The following is a 14044-nucleotide window of genomic DNA, read 5'->3' as shown; positions in this document are numbered from 1 at the left end:
CAAAACATCAATTAAATAATCAAAATTAATTTGGCAATAATCTATTTTGTTAGTTCCCAAAGTTACATATGGAGGTTATGCTTTTGATAAGATGATGGAAGGAAGGAGATATTCAAAATGCTATCCACAAATATAAATTAGTTACACAATATATGGGCATAGAAAATAAGAAAAATATATTCAAACATGGAAGTAAGATAGATTTACATAGAATATTTGAATGAAGAGAAGAGGTAAAAATGATAAATTTTTATTAACATGAAGGAATAGGCCAAGTTATAATGACAAATGTACAAAAGCTAGCTCTGTAAAGAACTAAAAGACATTAGGAAGAACCACTACAAATATATTATAAATTTTCCTTTATAATTCAACCATAATTGAGATAGATAAATACAACTCATGGTTTGAACCTTAACCCTAATAGGCTTAATAAAGAGAAAATAAAATATATCGAATAAGCCAAATGAATTTTTGTATACAAGTTCTCCTAGTGCAGAATAATGAGATGACCATTAAATTGGGGTCACTAGAAAGGCGATCATCTTAGGAAAATTTGACTTCTAAGAGATTCTTGTGATGCACTGATATGAAGAAAGGAACCCTACAAACCATAAAGAGGAATGTATGAATGTATAAGTAACATGCAAGGCATGTAGAATTATTTATGGAGCCACGTTGTAGCATTCATTGTAACAATAATGTTGTTTACGATTGTTTTGATATTAAATTTATTCATTGTAAATAGACATTTTATGTTTGAATAATGGTCATTGATTCTATAGATGCAAGAATATAAGACACTTGACAAGGCACAAATGTAAGTTTAAAATGGTGCCATTGATCAAATAAAACAATGAGAATCCCTTCACCCAAGAGCCTCAATTCAAAGCTCAATGACAAATGAGGGACACCATGGTGTCAGGGATCCCATATGTCATAATAGTACACGATCATGATTGGGAGGTGGGTCCATATTTATGACCCTACAAATATATGAAAAAATAAAACATGGAACCCCTTTTTGAAAATTTCAGCTTGAACACATCTTAATAGACACATACATAGGTTTTAGAAACCTTGTGGAGCTCTAATAAAGATTTCAAAACATTTTTTCTTTACCAAATATCATCTTAGAAGACTTGAAATTTTATTGTTTATAAGGTTGGAATCTTTTAAAAGGTTGTGAGTTGTTTGTTGGGATTGATCATGGTTGTGTAAACCTTGTTATAGTTTGACAATAGTTCTAAGATCATGTCAAAAGACCAAAAAAAGAGAAGGAAACAAAATTTTAAGGATGGAACAAGAACTTATCAAGACTTTAGAAGATTTCAAGAACCTTGTTGGGTTCTGTAAGGGTTGTGAAAACCATTCCAAGACCTAACAAGAGTTTTTCAACTAATTAAATAGGTCAAAATTGAAAGGAGAATGCACCTTCAAAGGAAAATACTTGCAAAGAAAGAAAGGTTTCAAAAACCTTGTCAAAACCTGACAGAGGTTTTGAACTAAGTGAAAACTCTAACAAGAATAAAATGTAGCCAAAAAGAGATATTTGGTACTCCAAATATATAAAACTTTTTCATGACTTAGAATGGCTATGGAAACCTTGTGAGAATCCGACAAGGTTGTGACTAACAAGTTTGTGAAAACCTTATCAAATTCTGGCATAAATTGTAAAACCACAAAATTTTTTTGACAAGAACTTAGTAATTTATTTGGTTCTTTTCAAATGGGTTTTGGATAAGATGGGAACTAAATGGTTCCCTCAATATGTTTTAGATTAGATATAACAGATGTACTATTGTGAAGGCGTGAAATGTGAACATTTTGGTAACTTCTACGAGATAATTTCTTGCTAAACATGTGATATAGAAGCCTTAACCTATCCATTGAGCATAGGATCATGAAAGGAGAAATAAAAACATAAAAATAGAAACTACAGAATCCATTCCCTTAACATAAATACAAGGTGTGCAATAACACTTATGAGAAATAGAAATAACTAACTTAGCCTGAACAAGCCAACATGGAAATAATTTTAAACAAAGTCATTGATTGTCTTATCAAAGTAGCTTTGTTCTATTACCATCTTGTGATTCCTTTCATGTTCATGGACAATCAACCAAAAAAGGAAAAAAAAGACATCCAATAGGCAATTAGAGTGCCTCCCCGAGGTGGAGAACAAAAAATATCACCCACTTATGAAAATTGTCCTCCTGGAGTGAATGAGAAAGAAGATATTACTCTCCTTGATTCTCTCCTTTACACTCATATTTATGCTTAGGGATGAGCATGACCAGGGCCAAACTATAGACATCCATTCCAGAGCTAGATGCCTAATGTGGTACCCACTTGAAAGTGAAAAGTGTAAGCAACCAACATTGAACTTATGACCATTATTTGCTTCCTTTACACCCTATTGATCAGTAGGGGCTGCTATTGATTACTCATTTGATGGTATCTGAACCATGTATTATTATTTTTTATACTCATTAATCTCCATATAAAGGCTTGATGGAAACGTCTGAGCAAAATTATTCTAACTCATCCTAGAATAGGTCTTCATAAATCTCCTCCTCACTTCTTTCCATGACAAGAATGATCTTCTATTTACATTAGTCCTATTGATGGTCTAAGGAAACATTCAAATTCTCCACTTTGAACATAGGATCAAGTGTGATATCATGCATGGGCTACTAAACAATATCCTACATATCAATTTTATGATCTTTAATGACAAGGCTATCCTCATGATCTCCTTCATGTTTATATTTTCCACCATTCTATTAATATCCTATTGATCCAAGGCCCTACTGATATAGGCACAAACATATTCTCATCATCATGGTCAATGAAGGAAGCTCATCAAACAAGATGACTAAATTATCTTCCTAACCATCATTTTCTACCTACTTGACAATCTATTGTTGTGGTTGATTATCTTGAATATATTCTTGCAGTAGGGGTAATTATTCATTCTTGTAGGTATATGAGAGCTCACAAATAGAAGGTTCACCTCTTTCCTCCTATGCTCACTAGACTAGTTAGTTCTCTAGACAACAGGTCCACCCTTAAAGAGTGAAACAACATTAGGGCAAAAGAGGATGTAGTAAATTTTTTTGTAAAGAAAATAGAGTCTAAATTTCTTGAGTGCAATTAGGCCCCTAAGAGGAGTTATCTTGGAAAACAATACATTGGGAACCCTTAAAACTTGAGATGTTGAACCTAGGAGGTTCATTTGAATATTTAGAGAACACCCCCATATAAAGCTTAGGATTTCAAATTTAGGATCTTTTGGGGCTAATATCTCCTCTTACATGAGTTTCATCCCCCTAGCCACATGATGCTTGATATTTCCCTTGAATAGAACATATGCCTTATGAGGAACTCCTCATGTTGTTATCTTTGAACTTCCACCTATTGTTGTTGAACTTGAGCTTGATAAGAAATATAATCTTGTTGTAGGTTATTCTATTTCACCCTCTTAATAACCTTCAACTAATTTTGAAAATTTAATCATATACCCTTGATGCTAATATTTTTCAAGTTCTTCATATTTTGAGTTTTGATTGTGGAATAAGTGTACCTATTGGAGATAAAAACATATTTATTATGATTGACCAAACACATGCCAAGAGGATTGAGTAGGGGTGGGTGGGTGGAAATAATATTTATCATGCTAATAGCTCAATGTGGCATGTCTATATGGAGCAAAGCTAGTAGAATTAACAACTTGATATTGTTGGTACAAAGGTATACAAATGGTATTTTTGAAATGAAGAAAATGGAAGAAAAATGCTTCCAAGTGCTAAATATAAAAAGAGAGATAATGCAAACAAATCCTTACAAACATTTTAACTATTATAGATAAAATAAAAACATGCAAAATATAAATTTAAATAGATAAACTCATAATAGTAGACTTATGTGGGAAAACTCTTTTGGAAAAAGACCTATACACCAAAAGCTAAAGCTCAATTACATTATCAACAAAAAGAGTTACAAATAAATGCATAGATCCAATTCTCTTAATGAGTAATTATATTAATAGATAATTCTAGAGAAAATTCTAGCACAAAAAAACTTCTTTCAAGATATCCAAGTTCTACTATCATACAAAATACACTAAGAGGAACACATTTAAAGAGGTCAACACATGAGTGGAAATGAACCATGGTTTCCAAAACCAACTCATATTCTCAAATGGTAAATGGTATTAAAACAAATCGTTTCCATTTCCATGACATGTTGCACATGACAACTTTTAAATCACTAATTCATGACTCGCCCATAACAGTCATCTTTTCATATGCAATACCTACCTCACACCACTTGTCAAAAGAGAACTCTACCACAAATACTACCTACTAGATAATAAATCTCAATGAGTCTTCCACTGAACTATTTATCATCATAATAATTGAAAGAAATTTTCATGGTCTCAACATAGCAACCTATGACACTAGTCTCATAAATTTTAGAACTTCCAAAGTGGGAGCAATATAAAATAATTAAATAAAAATACTTAGACTCTAACATTGAGACACCTTAATCTCAACATTCTCCCACTTGTTGAAGACCTATCAAGAGTCAAAACTCTATCACCTTCTCAAGGCCCTAAGGCCCATAGAATAAGCATATAATTTGAACTTCTCAGTGATCATTATGTTTGTTAGTGAATTTGCAACATTGCAAAAGTATCAAATTTTTCCATCTTTGCCTTTCCATCTTCCACCATATCACAAACCAAGTAAAGCTATACATCAATATTCTTTTTTTGGCATGAAAAGAAGGATTATTCACTAAAAAAATATAATTCTATCTATCCCAATAGATGGTAATGTATCATTAATCAAAATAAATATTAGAACATAACATATTAAGCCAAACGGTTTCCTTACAAGCACAAGTAGTTTCCATGTGCTCTTCTTCTGTAGTGGACAAAGTGACAATAACCTACCATTTAATCATACAATAAGTATCACCATCAAACATCATGAGCACAAATCCACTAAATTTAATCTTCTACTATCATTGTCACCTTCTCAATTTGAATCCAAATATCCATGAATAAAAACTGAATGACGAGGTCTAGTAGGATAACAATGAAAACACAAGGAATACTTAGAAGTACCCCTCAAATACATAACCAATCAGGACTCCGACTTCTTAGGTAATGTTGTGACTAATACAAACCATATCATACATCAAGCTAGAAACAATAATTCTGTAAGGTAATTTAAACATTACCTCCATCTCAATAGGGGATTTTGGACAATCCCCCATAGAAAGCTTTGTCAAGCTACCCTATCTATTCATGCATCATAAAGTGGGTAGTTGACAAACTTTGGTATTTTTTTCAAATGGAATCACATTGAGATTAGTGTATAAAATATAAAAAATATAATGAAGGGAATATGTACCTTGGAGATGAGAGTCCTAATTTGTAACCTTGATGAAAAAGTGAAAGGGAATAAGGGGGTACTATATATCTCTAGTTTGATGGACAAAGAATCTATGGTTCTTGGTAATGATGTTTTAATTGACATTTCATTTTAGAGACACACATAAATAATTTACTATAATAGTATTTCATTTCTTTTAGTGAAGAGATATACATAATCTTCATCTTCACCATTGAACCTAGGAACAAAAGGTGTGTTGTGTCTATTTTTTATTATCAATTTTTTTAGTACCTAAGAGTGCTCATTCTTTGAATAATAAACTAATAATTAATTAAGTAACATTATGGCACCAAATGATGGGTCACATAGGTGTGAAGGGTTTAAGAGCCCTAAAAAGTAAATTTCTTGTTAGGGTTGAAACGATTTTTTATGAATTTGATTTCTTTGAACGTTACATATATAAAAAACAAAAATACATTGAATTTTACTCAATATTTCATAAATAATTTACAATATTAGGTTTAATCCATTATAATGTATTTGGATTTAATAATGTTCATTTGATTGCCAAATTTGAATTTTATGATTATTTCATTGATTATTATAGTAGAAAGACATGGGTATATTTTTTTAAAATTAAATCTAAATTATTCAATCTTTTTAGAGAGTGAAAGGCTCTTCTGGGGAATTAATTTGGTAAAAAGGATAAGGTTTTTAGGATTGATAATAGTATTAAATTTTTTGATAGATTTTAGTAGATTTAGTATAAGGATTATGGGATAAAAACACAAAAAATAAATATATGCAACCATAAAAAATGGATTTGTGAAAGGAATTAATTAATTGTTGATATCTCCAATGGCTAGGATTATGCTTAGTGGGGTTGTCCTAGAATAAAATATTTTTGTAGGAGTAATTGTCATAGCTTATTAACTAGCTAAATATCCATCATTAAATCTTATTGACAAGACAACTATAGAAATAAAATTAAGAATAAAAACCTAATTGAGACATCTTTGAGGAATATACACATGTTCCTTAGGTGAAGCACACAAAATTAGAGAACAAGCATAATATGATGTTCTCATAAAATGAGAGAAGATTTGGGATCCTATGGATAAGAAAATTTTATGTAAAAAAGGTTTTGTCTTAAGATAGGTTAAGTCTTATTCCATTCTTTCAATCCTTTGAAAGATTCTATTGATATTTTTCCTGTGTGGGTAAGATATCCTTATCTTCCCCTTAATTACTAGTGTAATGAATCTTATGAGGCTATTGGTAGTACTTTAGGTAAATTCTTGAAGGTGGAATCTGTGACCAAAGACTTTGGTCATACTTCATTTGTTCACATTTTAGTTGATTTTGATCCTTCAAAAGCTCTATTTGGAGAGGTCATTCTTTAGATTAGTGATAGGTCTTGGTTTTAGTTGGTAGAATATTAGGGCACTCATTTTTGCTATAGGAATTATTTTTCTACAAGGCACTTGGCTTTTGATTTCTCCTATAGTGCTCATAGGATGTCTTCTTCAACTTGGTGGTGGAATTCCCTCATGATCATCTTACTATTTTTCATGATTTTGTTTTGAAGGATGATTCAAATGTTCTTTTTGAGGATCCAAAACTACCCATTCCCCAATTTTCCCCTTCTAGCTCAGTTGATGTGTTTGAGGAATTAGGATCACCTTATACTCTGGCAATTTCTAATCCTCTTCATTCTACTACAAATTCACTTTTTGGTGTTGTTTTCCAGTCTTAATCTTCTTATGACAATAAAATGGTAGATGTTGGGATTATCATTTCTTTTGATTTGTTTTTTGATAGTATAAAGAACCACATCGACTAAAATGATAATCATAGTTCACAATTCAAAATACATTAGAACCTATCTTCATCACTGCTCTGATACACTTCTAGACCATTGTACTACTTCACATTCACATTGCACAACATACAAAACTCTCATACATTTTTCCATAATGATTCCATCTTTTATATACCAAACACAACCTCAAAGACATCAATTACATCGGCCTAATTAGATGTAATGTATAAATGTAAAACTATCAGTCTAAAAAAACACTCCAATGCAATGTTGAAAGAAAATTGAGATGTTTTAGGCATCACACCATGCCAACAGACCTTCCTTCCATCCTAAATCATTGCCCATATATTCACATGCAACTGCATAGATCAAAATATTATAGGTCAAGTGTATGAGATAAAGTGATTAAGGTATACCAATATAAATAACACTAATTATGATGCAAAACACCAAGGATGCAAGTAGATGGCCAAGATGGCATCACCAAACATCTAAAATAATTAATAATCAAACCACGTCACAAAATTACTTGTAGATATAGTAATGCAATGCATTCCAGTACAATGACACTAAAATAGTCACATATGACTAAACACCAACTATGGATCCTAGAAAACAACACCAAAGCTCTGAAAACATCATAACACATCTTTATAAGCCTTTTGAAGCATCCACACATCTACATGATCACATTAATATCCTACTATAATTGCACTATATACCATATCACATCTGGACCTTGGAGTGTAGCCTAGCTGCACATTAGGATATAAAAGTTTGACATCAATGACAACAAAAAATCATATTTGCAACAATCACCCCATTTGTCATTGATGGAAACACTTATGAAAACTCCAAAATTACTCCCCCTTTGACATCAAAGACAAAGGGTGTCTTCCTATAGCTAAACTCAACCATCTATATAAAACTCACCCTATCCACAACACTTCCTCAAAACTAGAACACAAAATTTTGCTACCAAAATGTTTGCATATGTGTACAATTAAAAGTATTATCGAAAAAATATTTAACCAGCTTGTTGAGTTGGTGGTCTGAAATTTTGATGGATGATCTTTAGTAGAGTTATAAAGTACTCCAATTAGCTCTTGTAGAGACCAAAAGGTTACACAAAGTCTCTATCTTCAATAGAAGATTCTTTTCTTCTTCACAAATTTTTGGTACCTTCATTGTCTTTCTTAACTCTTGAGAGTATTTGGGAGTCTTCATCATTGCACTGAGGTGCATATCTGTACTCTCTCTCTCAACCAATATAAATCCTTCTTTCTCTTCTTCTTTTGATTTATCAACAAATTAATCTTTATGTACAGGTTCTCTAATTGAACTCTTCCTTTACCACCTCCACCTTCCTTGAAGCTCACTAACATAGACATATCTAAAATCTGATTCTCAATTTTTTTATATAATTCTATTCTTGAGTTGAATCAGGTCACTTGTGACAATATTGATATACTTCTACAACACTATCTATACTCTTCTCAAAAACACTTATTCTTTCTTACAATTGGATGAGTGCATCTACACACTTGTTTACTAACTCTTCTAACCTTTCTCATTTGTCTTCTTCTCAATAGATCCTTCAAAATTGTAGCTACCAAATTAGAAGCATAATCTCTCAGTTTCTTAATGAGCACCTATAGTTACTTTGCATCACCCAGTGATTTATCTAAAAGTAACCTCCAAAAGTTTCTCATGGAGAAACTTCAACATATCATTAACCAAACTAGTAGACTCCACCTAAGATATAATAAAACCCTTTCTTGCAGTATGATGGAGGATATCACTAAAATACAATATATGAAGAAGTGATAATCTTCTAAGGTCATTTTGATCTTGAGATATGGGTACCTATAATACCTCTACAGTGACAACTAGTTGGAACTTCATTTGCAACTATAGGAAGTTTGATGTTAAATCTCTGGAGTATCTAGAATATTCTCCAACATACAACTCTCTCTTTTCACCTTTTGTATCCTTTTGTTTCTCCTTTATAGATCTCTCCTTTCCTTTTGTCTCTTTTGTTTTCTCTCTCTTTCGTCTTCTCGTCCTCCTTTACTTCCTCTATTCCATCCTACTCTAAACTAACCTTCTTCTCATCTTTTTCCTCCTCTAATTACTCTATTATTTCTTCTTTGTTTTCTTCTTTAGTCTTCTCCTTTTCATGTCCTCTTTCTTTTCCTTCTCCTTAGAATCATTTACTCTATCATCTAGAAAAATCTCTACTTTTTTCTCTTCTCTTTTATCTTCTAGTATGACCATACTATTAGTTTCCCTTGGACTGGTTCCTATGTTTGTCTTCCTAATAGGAGAAGAAAAAGTAACCTTTAGATGTTCTACTGCCTCAATGGTTCAATCTTCTACTTAATTTTATATCATCTTAATATATTACAAATCTCCCATTATCAAGTTTACCCTTTCATTTGTTTTGAATCTTGTGTTTGGGGCTTTTTTAATTCTTATCCTTTCATTCTTTGACAATATATTGGTTACCAAATCTAGTGCTTGAGTCCTCAAATTTGACTCCTTCATCATTGTAGCCTCGCTTTTCTTTATCAATACTTCCAAAATCTCTATCAAGTAGTTTTTCTTCAATTTTATACATAGATTTGTTAAAGGTAATCATATACCTGATTACCACCTTCTCAATTTTCTTCTTGTTCGTTAGAGGTACATATAGATACATCCCAACAAATAAATCCAATGATTCATGCTCACATGTTGCATTCACCAAACTATCAAGAGCCAAATATTGATAATTTGGATCATCTTCAATATTCTTCTTCTTTTCCTTTGGCTTTGCAGGCACATTCTTCCTAACCTCTTTTCTCTTCTTCACTTTCAGAGTGTCTAATGATGTTTTTATTCTACTAGGTGAGCGCACCAAAAAGGTTCCAAATTTTTTTTGGCTCCTATCACGACCTTTAGGGCATTGCAAAAGTGCGCCAAATAGGTTTGGCATGCCGAACCTCAGGTTTGGTCACACCAAATATGGCAAGCTCCAAATAAGGTGAGCACCAAATTTGGCATACAACAAATGGTATTGCATTTTGTCAAGTTTATTTTAATTTTGACGAGCACAAATTGTCTTTCCCTTTGAATCTCTCTCTGAATTTATACATAAAATGTAACATTTAAGTATAAGTGACATTTCACTTGGGGTCTTGGGGTCTCTCTCTCTCTCTCTCTCTCTCTCTCTCTCTCTCTCTCTCTCTCTCTCTCTCTCTCTCTCTCTCTCTCTCTCTCTCTCTCTCACTTGAGATCTCTCCATCCTTGGTATTTTCCTTTCTTTCCATCAACCACTCCCTTCCTCCCTCCATCTCTCTCACTTTCTCTTTGGTCTCTTTGAGAGAGAGAGAGATAGAGAGAGAGAGTTTGAGGAAGAGAGAGAGAGAGGGAATGTAGGGAAAGAGAGGGAGATACCAGAGAGAGAATGTTGATACAAGCATGCTGATTATTAAAATTTGACTATTTGAAATTTACATGAATACTCTAAAAACTATAATATTTGAAATCGCTCTCAAACATCCTGCCAATATATACATAAGATATAACTTAAAGTATAAGATACTTATACTTAAATGTTGTATTTTATGTTTAAATTCAGAGAGAGAGAGTGAAAGGGAAAGATAATTTTTTCTTTCCTAAATGAAAATTTCTATGAAATACATTTTGTGTGCAACTTATTTGGCATGCACCTTATAAAGCGCATGCCAAATATTTTTTTTCATTTGGTGCAGACCAAATTTGGCATATGCCATATTTGGCATGCACCAAACTTGTTGCCTTGGGAAATAGCAAGGCCAAGGCTTGGATTTGCCTTGGGCATCCAACCCAAAGGCTTGGACGCCCTTCTTAGGCTTGAGACGTGTTTTTTAGAAAATATTGAAAATTTTCTAACTTTTTTGTTCATGCTCTCCACCAGGTTTGCATGTATTTCAATTCAAACAAAAGAAAACACCATAAAATCATCAAGCTCTCTCTTAGCTATCCAACCATATATTTCTTTTCAAATTTTGATAATGATAAGGTCTTCATCCATAATTTCTTTTGTTAGTGTGTCTAGTTTTTGTTAAAAACCATGTCATATTTTGGCCATAGATTTTGAAACAAATTACTTTTTTAGAAACTAGACTCCATTCTACACCGTTTAAAAAAAATATTGATTTTTTATTAGTTTTTACAAATTTTTGGGGAGAACAGTCAAATTTTTGTTTTTTGGATTTGTCCACTTTGGAAATTCGTAAAAATTCAAATATTAAAAAAAAAACCCCAAAAATATGTTATAAAATTCAATGTGTTAGCTACTTTCTCACCAGAGTGATTTGCAAAATTATTAAAAAAAAGTTAATGTTTTATGGGCACCACATTTCATGCCATGTTATATTTTTTTCTGAAAAATAAATAGTAATAAATGTGGTGCCCCTTTTTGAAATCCTTAATCTCCACCATTTTCAAAACAAATTAGTATTTTAGAAAGTAGATTCAGAGTACCTTAACTTTTGTTGTTGTTTCATCTTCAAATTTTGAGTGTACCTATGTCCAATTTCTCATTGAAGTTCAGACTTTGCTGATTTTAGAATAAAGTGGCATCTTAAGACCCCTTTCTGGTCCCCCATATTTGTGCTCTTACCCTACTCAAAGGCACTGTGTCCTATTTTTCTTCTTATTCTTCTTCTTCTTCCTCTTCTTCCACCTTGGTCCTCTTGGATCTTTTCTAGATATAGAAATATTCCTTCTACACTTCCTCTTTTTGAGCTTCTACTTTCCACACCTTCCAATTTAGGCTCCGGATCATTTTTCATTCTTGTAACTTTTTGCTTTTGCCTAGGTTCCTTTTTCTCACTTGTTAATAATTGAGTGGGAGTTCCCGAGAAACCTATCTTTACTAGAGGGGAGGCATCCATAGACCTAGTCCTCCTTTCTACCTATCTAGATGACCCCTCAATAGGATTTACACCAAATTCTTCTACTATTGAAGGTATACCAAAATCCTTGTACAACTTCTCCATCCTCTTATTATATCCTTTATTTTTTCTTGCCACATCTTAGCTTCAATTTATCATATGGTACCAAATGTAGGCTTATTGGGATCTACCAACATTTGTATAACTATAGAAAAATGACTCTCGATCTCTTCTACAAATACTTCATAGGGTAGTTCTAGTATCTACATAGTCCTCGACTCACTAGCTTCAATGTAATAGACATGTATACTCACACAAAATGTGAATACATCCTTATACTTACAAAACACGTCAGGAGGAAACCTTTCTCTTGCTTGCACAATGTTTTCAAGATTCTTATACCAACTGGAACATCTTTTATTGTATGTTTTATTGTGAGTCCCAAAACTTCTAATATGTTGTCTAATTTATACTACAATGGTCAAAAACTTATCGCAAACATGATCCTTAGCTCCTGAAAGATCATTCATTAACATGAATTCCAAATAGATAATTAGAGATCCATATTTGAAATGGTACATACCTTTCTTCATTCTTTCCAAGATCTCTAGCAACTGCTGCCTCAATATTCACATAGATTGAATCTCTCACTAGCAACCACCATTCGATGTGTAGTATGAAAAATAGCTATAGAAATGGAAGAACCCTCCCACTTTTGATAGTAGATCTTGTATGCTAAAATATTCATCACATATTGAATACGTAGATCAACAATATCCTCTAGCACTAGTCAACTATAGAATAGTGTCATTCTTCACAATCTTCTTCATTGGAACTATACCGGTGGAGAAAAAACAAGTTAATTTCCTAATGGAATCCCTTTTTATCTTTTGTGGTCAATCCAAATATATTCCATCATCATGAATATGACTTAAAATGATCCTAATCCACTCTTCTTTGTAGCTAAAATCAAGAAATTCCTTCCAAACATTCAAATCCATTGCCCTGAATATTCTTACACCGCTCCTTGAAGGTAATTAAATTTTCTTCTATAAAATTATCCTAGATATTATGAAACTTTAGATGACTAACCTCTTTCACATTGACATGAATGTATGCCCTAACATCTTCAGTGTAGACATAGTCGATCAAAAACCTAAAAAAATACACCTTCTTTATCTCTCACCATCACCAAATATGTATACAACTTCAACATAGGTTGTGGCTTCAATTAAAGGTCTACAAAAATTGGAGTCATCATTTCACTCTTTCATAGATTTCATAGAGAACTTAGGGTTTGCAAGAAAAACACTTCAAATGTATTGAACGCACAAGAAACTCATTTGCATGCAAGAGCTCTCAAGATGGCAAGATCACAAGTGATCAAAATGATTTAAAAAATTCAATTTATCCGTTGCATTCACCTACTTAGGGTTAAAACAAATATTAATGTGTTTTACTGTTACAATTAATAAAGTTGATACTCTGTTTCATCAATTTTCACAAACAATGTTGCAAAACAACAAAACCATTTGGTAACCTCTAGAAATACTCTCATAATCCCTTCCATGTTGAAAACAACTTGACATTTGAATTAGAAGGGGGTCCATAAGATCCTCAATTAGTTCCTCCCCTCAAATAGTGCATACTATCTAGTTACTGCAAGAGGAATCTACACAATTAGTAGGTGTGAACCCATCCTCAATATTTTGTTCCACCTTCTTATTTGATGACTTCACCCATGTTATCTTCATCTTTTCCTTTTCAACATTGATATCAATCTTCTTTACTAGACTAGTAGTCTTCTCATTGTTTCCTCTACATAACCTAACAATGTGTCCTAATTAATTATATTTATAACAAGTTGGAACTTATTGCTAACCATTTCCACTTCT

This window comes from Cryptomeria japonica, chromosome 7, assembly GCF_030272615.1.
Source record: "Cryptomeria japonica chromosome 7, Sugi_1.0, whole genome shotgun sequence".
NCBI classification, from domain to species: domain Eukaryota; kingdom Viridiplantae; phylum Streptophyta; class Pinopsida; order Cupressales; family Cupressaceae; genus Cryptomeria; species Cryptomeria japonica.
This window is presented reverse-complemented; position numbering follows the sequence as displayed.